The sequence below is a fragment of the Oryctolagus cuniculus genome, chromosome 21 (genome assembly GCF_964237555.1).
Source record: "Oryctolagus cuniculus chromosome 21, mOryCun1.1, whole genome shotgun sequence".
Taxonomy (NCBI): Eukaryota; Metazoa; Chordata; class Mammalia; order Lagomorpha; family Leporidae; genus Oryctolagus; species Oryctolagus cuniculus.
In genome coordinates, this window is record NC_091452.1 from 10561015 (window position 1) to 10572352 (window position 11338).

At 58.3% G+C, this 11338-nt stretch overlaps 1 long non-coding RNA gene across 1 annotated transcript; it reads right to left on the reverse strand.

The window, feature by feature from the left end:
- Positions 1-3187: 3187 nt before the first annotated feature.
- On the reverse strand, positions 3188-10461 carry LOC127484709 (uncharacterized). Its single transcript, XR_007911891.2, has 3 exons — positions 10182-10461; positions 5335-9517; positions 3188-4375 (listed from the first exon to the last, which is right to left on the reverse strand). It is a non-coding gene; the product is annotated as an uncharacterized lncRNA (long non-coding RNA).
- Between the last annotated feature and the right edge of the window lie 877 nt (positions 10462-11338).

The window sequence follows — 11338 nt, forward strand, 5'->3', positions numbered from 1 at the left end:
AGGGATGAGTAAGCAAACGCCCTGGGGCAGGGATGGGCTCAGGGCGCTGACAGAGCAGCTGGAAGCCCAGACTGGCCTCACAGAGGGCAGGGGGCGACCCTGGGACTGGGCAGGGTCAGGTGGGCGTGGCTGGGCCACTCAGGCCTCCGTTCATCCTGAGCCTGAGGGAAGCCATTGGTTGGTTTCGCCTTGGCCCAGACAAGCTAGGAAGCAGAGGGTCCTGGGCCTGAACCCAGAGAGACCCCTGGGTGGGGCCTGGGCGCTGTTGATGGCGGTGGACGCGGAGAGATACGTCCCCAGCCAGAAGGATCCCGAGTGTATACGGAGAGGATCCGTTCAGCGACTCGTGCAGCAACGACTGGGCGCCCACTGCATGCCAGGCAGTGCCAGGAGTTCGGAGTACGGTGGGGACAAAGCCAGACAAGGTCCCGGCCTTCACGGAGCTCAGAAATCCGATGAGAAATTACCGGCATCCTCAGGAGTGCAGGAGTGAAGGTTGCCCTTGACCCGTGGTTGATTCCAGAAATGCAATGCATCCGTCAGAGGAAGAGAGGGACTGCGCTCTTGGGAGGTGCCTGGGGGAGAGGGGTCTGTCCCAAGGGAGCATCCTTGGCCTAGCACATGGCCCTCCGAGCCAGCTCCTGGGACAGGGTGGCTCAGTGGTCAGCTCCCCTCCCTCCACAGTCGGCAGAGGCTTGTGCACTGGAGGAGGCCCATTAGCCGCCCCGGCCCCCTCCCCTCGCTCCCGGGCTCCCCCCTGCCTGATGATGAGTCGTGGCAGGGGGCTGATTTGGGAGAAACGAGGCCAGGAGACCCCCGGCTCTCGCGCAGGAGACACCCCATTAATCTTTAACAAACGGGAAGTTCTGTGAGGCGGGCCCTCCCCTAATGAGGTCTCATTTACCAGGGGTGAAGAATCAAGGGCCAGGGGCCCCTCGGAGCATGGTGCTGATCTCCCCCCCCCGGCTGCCCTGACCCCCCCTCCCCGGCCGTAACCACCACGACCCCTTAATGCTTCCTGTACACTCACTCTTCAATATAGCTGTGTGGAGGTGTAACCGGCACACAACCGTGGCACGCATTTACCGTGCACAGCTTGCTAAGTTCTGATTGGTCATACAGCCCTGACACCATCACCCACACCAGGGCAACGGCCTCATTGGTCACCCTCCGGGGAAATGTGTGCCTGTGAGCCCTCCCTCCCGCTTCCCCCCCACCCCACCCCAATGCCAGGGAGCCAGAGATCCATTGCAGAGGCGTCTGTGTTTTGCAAAGATTCGCGTAACTGGGATGCTGCGAGAAGCTCTCTTTCCTCGTCTGTCTTTTACCCTGCATGGGGCTCGGCAGCCTGGCCAGCACTCTCTCTCCTGTGGCTTCCTGATTCTTTCCTTTCACTGTTGTGTGGATATCCCACAGCAGGTGTGGCGTCCTCTGTTGATGGACACGTGTAAGTCCAGTCTCTCCATTGCTTGTTAAGATTTATTCATTTGAAAGGCAGAGTGACATAGAAGAGGGAGAGAGAGAGAGACAGAGGATCTTCCATGTGCTGGTTCACTCTTCAAATGCCCACAACAGCAGGCGCTAGGTCAGGTCAAAGCCAGGAGCAGGGAACTCCATCCAGGTCTCCCACATGGGTAGCAGGGACTCAAGCCATCACCTGCTGCTTCTTTGGCGGGGCGGGGGGGGGGGGTGGGTGTTAGCAGGGAGCCGGGTCAGAAGCAGAGGAGATGCGCCTCCAGCTGGTGCTTTGATATGGGATACGGGAATCCCAATCAACATCTTCATCTGCTGCTCTGCTCCGCCCCCCTCCCCCCCACCCCGTGCCTCTCTTTTTTGTTTAAATAAACTTTTCAACTTTTACCGTGAGCACCATTGTGGATTTACAGAGAAATTGCAAAGATAGTAGAGAGATGTCTCGTATATGCCACAGCCAGCTTTCCTTATTATTAACATCTTGTGTTAGAATGGTGCATTTCTCACAGCTAATGAGCCGGCATTGACAGGTTACGGTTAACTGAAAATCCACACTTGATTCAAATGTTCTCAGTTTTTACCCAAAGTCCTTTTCCGTTCTAAGATCCTCTCTGGATTCCCGCATTACATGTAGGCTCCTCTTGACTGGGGTACTTTCTCAAACTTCCCCTGTCTTTGCTAACCTTGACAGCCCTTTTTAAACAGTTTTTATTTGAGAGAGAGAGAGAGAGAGAGAGAGAGAGAGAGAGAGAGATCTTCCATCCACTGATTCACTCCCCAAATGTTGCAACAGCCAGGGCTGGACCAGGCTGTGGCCAGGAGCCAGGAACTCTATCCAGGTCTCCCAAGTGGGGGACAGGGACTCAAGTACTTGGGCCATCACCTCCTGGGTTAGCAGGGAGCTGGACTGGAAGGGGAGGAGCTATGAGTCTCTGGGCTCCAAAGCGGGACTCAAACATTTCAAGCAGTGAGACTCAACCCGTTGCACTAAATGCCCACCCTGGGTTACGGGTTTTGAAGGGAGACCCACAGAGGTGAAGGTCATTTTGATCATGTCCCTGACAAGGGCACACCCACTGTCACCAGGCTTAGCACTGAGCACGGGGCTGAGCTCTGCTCCTCCGTCCTCTCCCAGGGCAGTGCCTCGCCCCTCCCGGCCTTTCTCGTTCTGGGTCCTTGGAAGGGAACTCACGGTGCCACCTGCACTTCGGGGGCTGCAACTGGAGCTGTGCCTTCATCAGTCACCTGGAATTCCTCCGCCTGGAGATGCGTCTGCTCTCTCCCACGAACTCACGTATCAGTCCCTTGTTTGTTTGTCTCAGTACGGACTCACGCATATTTCTGTCACACTTTGGGTCATGATCCACTCGACGGCATTCATTCTGCGGCTCGAGTTGTTCCAGGCTGGGCCATCGGGAGCTCTTTCCGTTGGATCTTGTACCTCACTGGCAGACTTCCTTCTGGGTGAGTGCGCGTGTGTGTATTGTATTTATTTATTTATTTATTTATTTATTGAGCATTTCGTTCCTTTGTGGGACATCAAGATGCTCCGGGCTCATCTGGTGGATGCCTCCCCAGCTCTAGAGTCCAGCCATGTTGCCAAGGAGTCCTAGTTTTAAATTTATTCTCACTTTTTATGAGAGAGAGAGAAAGAGAGAGAAAGAGAGAGAGATCTGTGTGAAAAACTTTGCATTCATTTTTTCAAAGGTTTATTTAGTTGAAAGGCAGAGTTATAGAGGAAGAGAGAGATTGGTCTTCCATCTACTGGTTCGCTCTCCAAATGGCCAACAACCCAGCCAAGTCTGGGCGAGGTTGAAGCCAGGAGCCAGGAACCCCATCAGGGTCTCCCCCATGGAGGGCAGGGGTCCAAGAACTCGTTCCTCTTCTGCTGCCTTCCCAGGCGCGTTAGGCAGAGCTGGGTCAGAAGTGGGGCGGCTGCGAGCAGTGGCCTTGTCACCCTCCTCATCGTGCTGAGGAGGAAGCTGGGCCCGGGAGGCCAAGTCAGTGTCCCAAGGTCACACGGCTGAGTGCAGGGGATGCAGGAGCCGCACTTGGCCCGTCTGGTTCTGTGTCTGCCCCACCATCCCCCACGCTGCACTTTCCCTTCAAGAAGCAAAAGGTCTGGGCTTTGCGGTCACCCAGGCTAAGGGGGGTCCTGGCTTGGCCACTTCCCATCTGTGTGATTGTGGGCGGGCCCTCTTGGTGCCCCGCCCGCCCAGTGATGCGAGCGTGCTGGACATGAGGACAATGTCCAGCTCACAGCAACAGCTCTGGGGGTGATCGGAGACAAACCAGCTCATTTCTATGGCTCTGCTGAGATTAGGATTTCCCTAAATTTGCCTTGCCGGGTGGAATCCACAGCTCATGACTTATTTTCTAGCTCTTTCCAGGACATCTCTAAGGGGAGGGCTGCATAGAGTCATCACTGTCACCAACTTATCCCCCAGGGTTTTCTAATCAGACCGCACCTAGGAAATACTAAAAACAGAGCGAGGAAGTGGGGAGAGACCTCAAATGAGTCTGAGAGGCAAGGAACGAGGGGCTTCCTTCACTCTTCGTCCACTGGGTGCCACTGTCCCAGACGCTGAGCCCGGGACGGAGACGGCACGACACTTACCCTCACTCACGCAGCTGACAGTCTCCAGGGAGGAAGTCACTCAAAGAATCCCAGAAGTAGAAGTCAAATCCCAGCTGTGGCAAGTACCATGGAGATGGGAGACAGCCTCACCCTGGGCACCAACCACAGGATGCGGGCAGGGGGGCCATGGACAGCTTCCCCGAGGAGCCAGGCTGGAGCTGACACCCAGAGCAAGAGTGAAAGCAATGGCGCCGTCGGTGGGGCTCTTCACCAACACTGGCTGCCTACTCTCCGTGCAGCGTGTGGCAGGATGCACCTCTTCACCTGCGGAAGCCAGGAGAGGCATTGCTTCAGCCCAGGAAACCTGAGCAGAGAGATCTCAGAGTGGCATGCGGGCTGCAGGAACGGTCCCTTTTCTCTCTACCGTGGCTGCTAGTAGCACTCAGATGGTGTCCACCCGCGGACCCGGGTTTCAGGGTAGAGGTGAGAGGGGCAGCTCAGAAGACGGTGGCCTGAAAACCAGGATGAGCGTGTGGCAGCAGTGAGAAGTAAGCCTTGTTGGGTAAGGCACGGAGGGAGGCGTGGCGGAGGTGTCGGTCACATTGGCACCACTTAGCCTCGCCTGGCAGACACAGCTAGTGGAGAGAGGCGAAGGGACACTTCGGGTAGGGGGAGGCGGATGGCTGGAGGTTTGGCCCAGCGGTGGGCGGTACGTGATGAGAAGGAGCAAGAGAGGACGATGGTGAGGTGGGTGGGAGCCCGGCCACCACGCAGCCTCAAGTTTGGGTTTCATGCTGTCCTAAGGACCTCTGAAGCAAGAGGACAGCATGGTCAAAGTCACAGTTTTACTCCTGTCCCTTTAGTCTCTATTTGGGGCAAGAGTAGAAGCTGGGGGACCAGTTAGAAGACGCTGCATTGTCTAGGGGAGAGCGGATGGTACGTTGGTCCATTGGAAATACAACGGAGTGAAGGAATCCCATGATACTCAGGAGCCCAGAACCTGGAGGGCGGAGTTTGCCGTTCACGTGGCCATACTGGGAGTGCCTGCCGACACTCAGAGGGGCAGTCTTAGCCGGGGTGGCCAGGCGACACCTGAGCAAGACACAGGATGCTCATAGTTGTAGCAGAAAAAGGCTGGGGAAGGCATTTTGGGCAGGATGCACAGCACCGGAAGGTGTTGGAGAGACAGTGAGAGGAGCCCCGTCTCACTGGAGTGGGGGAGGAGTGGACGCTGAAGGCAACCATGCAGGTAGGGCGGGGCTAAAGGACTGGGGGCGTCTCACCTGGGGTGGTGGGGGGCCGTGGAGGCAGCCGGAGCTGAGGCAGCACGGATGAAGCTGTTCTTCAAGAACTGTCCAGGAAGCAGTGCGGAGCAATGGGGCGGCCGGAAGGGCGGAGGGTGTAAGGGGGAGTGTTCCGGGTTGCGGCATCGTCGGGAAACTGAGTCCCACAAAGAGCAGAGGATGCCTGTGTTAGGGAGGGAGGAGTCCTAGGAGGACGGTGCTCCTGGACTTAAAATATTCAAAAGCTGCTGGTGGACAGGTGGGTGGGCGGGAGTTCTGGGTGGCCTAAGAGAACAGAAGGAGACTGGGGAGAGGGGGGCTGGGAGGCCAAGATCTCCAATGCAGAATTTCCAGACAAGGGCAGCGAGTGCTTCCGTCTTCCACGGCCTAACAGAGCACCATGAACTTGGTGGCTTAAAGCAACACAATGTTATTTGATGGCACCTGTGCAGGTCAGAGGTTCACATGACCTCAGCTGGACTTGGCATTGGGCTTCCCAAGGTCAAAATCAAGATGTCATCGGGGCTGCAGGTTCTGGGGGAGTGGCTACTTACAAACTCATTTGTGCTGTTGGCCAAATCCAGTTGCTTGGAATTGTGGGAGTGCCACGCTGTTTGTCCACTAGGGTTCTTCCTCCAGGTCTCCCACATGGGTACAGGGGCCCGAGCACTTGGGTCATCTTTTGCTACCTCCACAAGCCATTAGCAGGGAGCTGGATCCAAACCGGTGCCCATATGGGATGCCAGTGTTACAGGCAGTGGCTTTACCTGCTATTCAAATGCCGGCCCCTAGAATTTCTAAATTCTCTGGTTTTACTCACTAAATTTTCTAACATGATTGTCATATTCTGTGAAACACAGGCTGTCAGACTTCAGTTTAAAACTGTAGGGTTCCAAGTCCCTGTAAAGCTAGAATTTGAGAATCACTCGATCTAATGTGATAGAATTCTGTAGTTCTCAGATGTGACTGTCAAGTCTTCTCAGACAATAGGGTCAAGTTCTAGAATTCTCTCTCCAAGACTCTCAGACTTATGCTTAGACCTCCTCCAGAATCTGCAGCTGGTGGGACGTCTCCCAGGAGGCTGAAGCCAATTGGTGGCCTTCTTGACACTTGGCCCCAGTGCCCACAGCTCTGTGCCCACTTCTCCTGAGACTGACTAGTCCAGTTCTGCACCTGGGCCACTCCCAGAATTGGCCCTGGAATGGTATGTGAATGGCACTGATTGGCTGCAGGGGGCACTACCCCAGCATCTCTGTGCCAGAACTCAGCTCCTTAAATGCAGGGAGGACTGGCCACCCTGGACCCAGGGGCTCTCACAGCACGGAGGCACTGGCTCATTCTGTGAAGTGGCCAGTACCTGGCAGGTGACAGGTGCTGAGAGAACAGCACACAGGAGAGAGAAGTTGTACAGCAAGTTGCTTAGCCAGCAGGCTCTTGTAGCTGCATAGATGGTGTGATGACAGGCTCCCCCCAACCCCCGGCTTCTCCCACCTTTCCTATGTTGAAATATTGCCTGGTTCTCTTGTCCATCTTCTTACAATTTATGGTCCTTCCGGATTGCCGTCTCTGCTGGCTAATAGAGACAAAAGAGAACAAGACGCGTGATCATCCTGGATCAAAAAGAGAAGCCAAAGCCATTTCCCCCGATCGCACCGGCTGTGGCTTCTCACAGTCCCCACAGCTCCTGGAGAAGTTTTGTCGGGGGTGGGGAGGGTTTCTCCTCTTGCAAATACAGGAACCCACCCCGTCAATCAGGATTGCCTTCGGCTGCAGGTAGCACAGCTACAAGTACATTCGCTTCAGTGAACGAGGGGGCTACTGTTCACGGGGTACCAGAAACCCAAAGGCAAGCCTTGCGTGTAGAATCCGGGCATGGCAAAGGTGAAAGGGCAGAGGTCAAAAGCCCTTCTCCTAAGGTCTTGTCTGTCCCCTGGGACTCGTTGCTCCGAGCAGGGACCCACGGCCCCTCAGTGATGTAAGGAAATCTGGACAAGTATTTCAGCTGGCTGCGTGGCTGCCTCAACCAATTCAGGATGCTGGGAGCATGGTTGCTGATAGCAGCAGCCCCTGACACACCCGCGAAAGTAGCCACAGGTTCAGGTGCACCTGCACCCAGGTGCACCTGCTGGATATCGTTGTCACTCCGTTCGGCTCCACTCCTGCTGGCAAAGCTGCAAGCTGACATGCCACCCTCAGCAAACCCAGGAGCTGAAAATACCAGGCCAACAGCCTTGCCTGGAGGCTCACTGCCCTGGCTTGGTGACGTGTCCACTGGGGACAGAGCTCGTGGTGGAAGATGCGGTGTATGAGCCAGGCATGGCCACGGCCCCTTCCTGGGAGCTTCAGGGTAGGGGTCAGCCCCACTGAAACTGCAGGGCTGAGTTCAGGGGAGGCGAAAGGGACACAGGGAGGTGAAGCCGCTGGTTCCCACTCTAAGATGCGCACGTGTTTTCTCTCTCCCACTCGGTGTCAACAGGGGATCAGCCACATCCTTCAGTCCTGCTCCTGCATCACATGGTGTGGGCTCCGTTCATTCATCCATCAAATAGTCCTTACTGTCTCTGCGTAATCTCAGCCCGGCCACCTCCCCCGGACACATGCCACTGTCCCTTCTGAGTCCCACAAATCCCCACTGCTGCTATGGGCTCTCGGGCCAGACCCCGGCTCTGTGGCCTTGGACAAGTCACTTCCTCACTCGGAAATCCGTTTCCCCAGTCTCTTTGGTCCCACCCACTCCTGGGCCCCGGCGAGAATGACCACCGAGACCATGGAGGTTCAGCCGGCGCCTATCCCATGCGTGACACCACCTCAGCATTTTTCATGCACATTATTACCTGTGTGGGACCCAGCCCAGCGAGACCTCCGTGGAACTGCAGGGTGCCATGGGGCTCAAAGACAAGCCCCCGACACCAAAGCCCACCCCTGAACCCAGCCCCAGGGACCAACCCCCTTTTCCCCATTTCTGCCGGGGCGAAGGGAGTATGGTCTTTCCAAACGGAGCTTCGGGGATGGCCCACTGACCCCTCCTTTGTATCCATCTCCCTCCGTGTTCCGGGGCCATCCCTGTTAGAAAAAAAATGACTCTCACCAAAGATCCCTCAGCAGCAATTATCTAAATGGGAGCCTGGGAGGGGGGGAACCATTTAGAGTCCACTTCATTGTGGGATTAGCTAATTAATTAACGGTTTCACTGACAACTCGTCGGAGAAGTGTGTGTTAAACAGGAGCTCAGTGGGGCGTGATTCATCGACTCTGACACCCCCTCCCCGGCCTCTCCACCCCATGGCCCCCACCCTCCCGCTCACCCCCAGAGCAGGGAAGCCTACGGGAGCTCCCTCCGGAGCCCGGGGGGGCCGTGTGGAGATGACAGAAGGGTGGCCGGGGAAGGGGTGGGCTGGGAAGACAGGGAGACAATGAGGAGATAACAAGGCAGCTGAGGCCAGGGGTGGCTGATTCTGCCCCATGGCCCCCGCCCAGAGCCCCTCCATCTGTGCCCAGCCCGGCACAGGGGCCCTGGAGGCACCTGCTGGCTGAGATTCAGGGCTTCCAAAGACTCGGTTTGGACTTTGGGGAAGGGGTTTTTAGAGGGTGATGAAAGCCAAAGCACACACTGAGGAAGGAGCAAGAAGCCGGAAGTGAGGCTGGTGTCCAACAAGCTGCCAGGGGACCCCCCACCCCGGCCCAGGCTCTCTTAGCCCCCGCCCCAGGGACCACCCACACCCACATCTCACAGGGTGTCAGGCTCACCATGCACATGTCCCACCCAGATGACGCTGGGGCCACCCCACTATCCAGCTGTGGCGAGGGGGCTGGGTACAGGAGCAGTCACCCCCCGCCCCGGTCACTCCCTGGTTCTCAAGGCCACAGGAAGTCCACGAGCCTGACCGACGTGTTTGGCCCACGGCAAAGCCGAGTCCTGTGGTCCAACTCTGAACGTTCTCTGCAGGTGCGGAGCTTCTCACGGGGCTTTGGGGTGCCGGGGAGGAAGTGGGAGTCCTCCTTTACCCCAGAGGATGCAAGTGAAATGTGCTGTGTGCAAACAAGCCTGCTTCTGGGGTAGGCGTCTGCAGCTTCCATCTTTCCCAGGAGAGCTTCGGCATCTTCCAGGTAGCTTCTCCAGGCTCTGTCCTGTCCGTGGTTCTAGAAGAATCATCTCAGCTCTTCACAAAAGTGAGCAAGAAACCTGGCAGAGGTACACATGCTTGGTCACCCCAAGGAGCCCCCCACCCCGCCCCAGCGGTCCTCTCACTCCTTGGTCGCCGTCTCCCCTCCTGCCAACACATCCTTCCAGAATGGAGGACCCCCAATTCTCAGTCCTTGGGGTTTGGGGAGCAGAAGCAGTGAGAGGAGAGGTGGGGGGAGCCCGGGCAGGGTGGTGCCGCCCAGGGAGAGTCCTTCTCCAAGGAGACAGGCCTGGATGCAAACCGTGCTGCCAGGGACAGAGGTGCGTGGAAAGTGAGAAAAGGGGCTTGCACCTGCCGGAGCCCAGCAGGCAGGCTCACAGAAGGGAGGGGATTTAGGGCACTCCATTTTAGAGCTGAGCAAACAGAGGCAGTGGGAGACTAAGGGAAGCTCGTTCAGGGGCTGTTTGATACCATGTGCACCTGTGGTAGTGAATGTTTAAAGTCCCAGGACCCGTGAGGTGCCTTTGTGCAGCCATAGGTAATGGCGGGGTCACCCCGCCTTCCAAGGATGGCCGGCAAGATGCTCCCCAGTGCACAGAGAGGGCACTCCCACAGGTGACACAGCTCAGCCTTTGTCACCCAAGGGGGCGCGTTGCTGGCTGGAGCCTGGTCTCATCCCACAAGCTGACCCTGTGCTGCTGGGGGTGGGGGTGTGCCTGTGACCTTGAGGCCAGCTTCTCCGGTGTCACCTGCAAGACCCCCTGAGGTCCTGGAGTCAGGCGAGTGTTCAGCAGAAGACAGGGGCTTGCCACGGGGGCCCACCTTGCGGGGGGAGGCACAAAGGAGACCTTTGACCTCCTCCCGCCCCCTCCCCCAGCCCCAGTTCCCCAGCTCAGAGTTCAAGGGCGCAGGGAGGACGAGAGGGGGTTAAAGGCAATGCGAAGGCGCCGCGCAGCCCTGGCTCGGCTGCTCCCGCCGCGCTCACACCTCGCCAGCCCGCCCGCCGCCCGCCGCCCCCGGCCGGCCCGCATCTGGGCGCGCGGGGAACAGATTTCGCGTTTCACACAGCGCACAATGGCCGCGCTCAAAAGCGCGCCGCCCGCATTGTTCGGCGCGGCGCCCGCGCGTCCTACCTCCGCGCGCGAATTAACCCCCATCACCCCGCCATTGTCGCCGCGCACCTCGGGCCGGCCACAAAGGCGCCAGAAAACCCTGCCGTGTTCGCAAGGTTGGGGGTGGGCCGCGGGGACCGGAGGGAGGGGGCACAGGCGGGGCGGGCGGGGGCTGGAGCAGGGAGCGGGCGGCAACCGGAGGGGGCGGCGCAGCAGGATTGGGGGGGCTGGAGAGGGCGGATCAGGGGGTGGGGGCGCAGGGAGGATGGGCGGCAGGGGCTGGGGGGCTCAGGCCGGCTGGAGGAGAGGAGGGGGTTGAGGGAAGGCCGCCGGATGGGGGGTGGAGTCAGGCGGACTTAGCAGGGCCTGAGACAGGGGGTGGGGTGCAGGCAGGATTGGAGGGGCTGGGGGGCTAGCGGGGGTGGGGGGTGGGGTCAGGCCGGCTGGAACGGGGAGGGGGCTGAGGCAGGGGCTGGGGGCCTGGAGGGGTCGGGAGGGAGGGAAGAAAGCAATGGAGAGGACAGTGAAGACCGGATGCGTGGAGTGGGCGCGTGAGCCTGGGGGCTTGTCCGTGGTGTGTGCGCCCCTCTGTCTTTGAGTCTCTGAGCAGCCCCTGTCTTGTCAGCGCTCCCCTGTGCTAGATCGGGCTTCTGTCTGTCCGTCCGCCTCTCCGCCTCCCGCCTCGCCTCTGCCTATCTGTGTGTCTCTGTCTCTGATGAGCTCTGTCCGCTTGCCAATCGCCTCTTCCCTTCTGCTCCCCTGACTCCC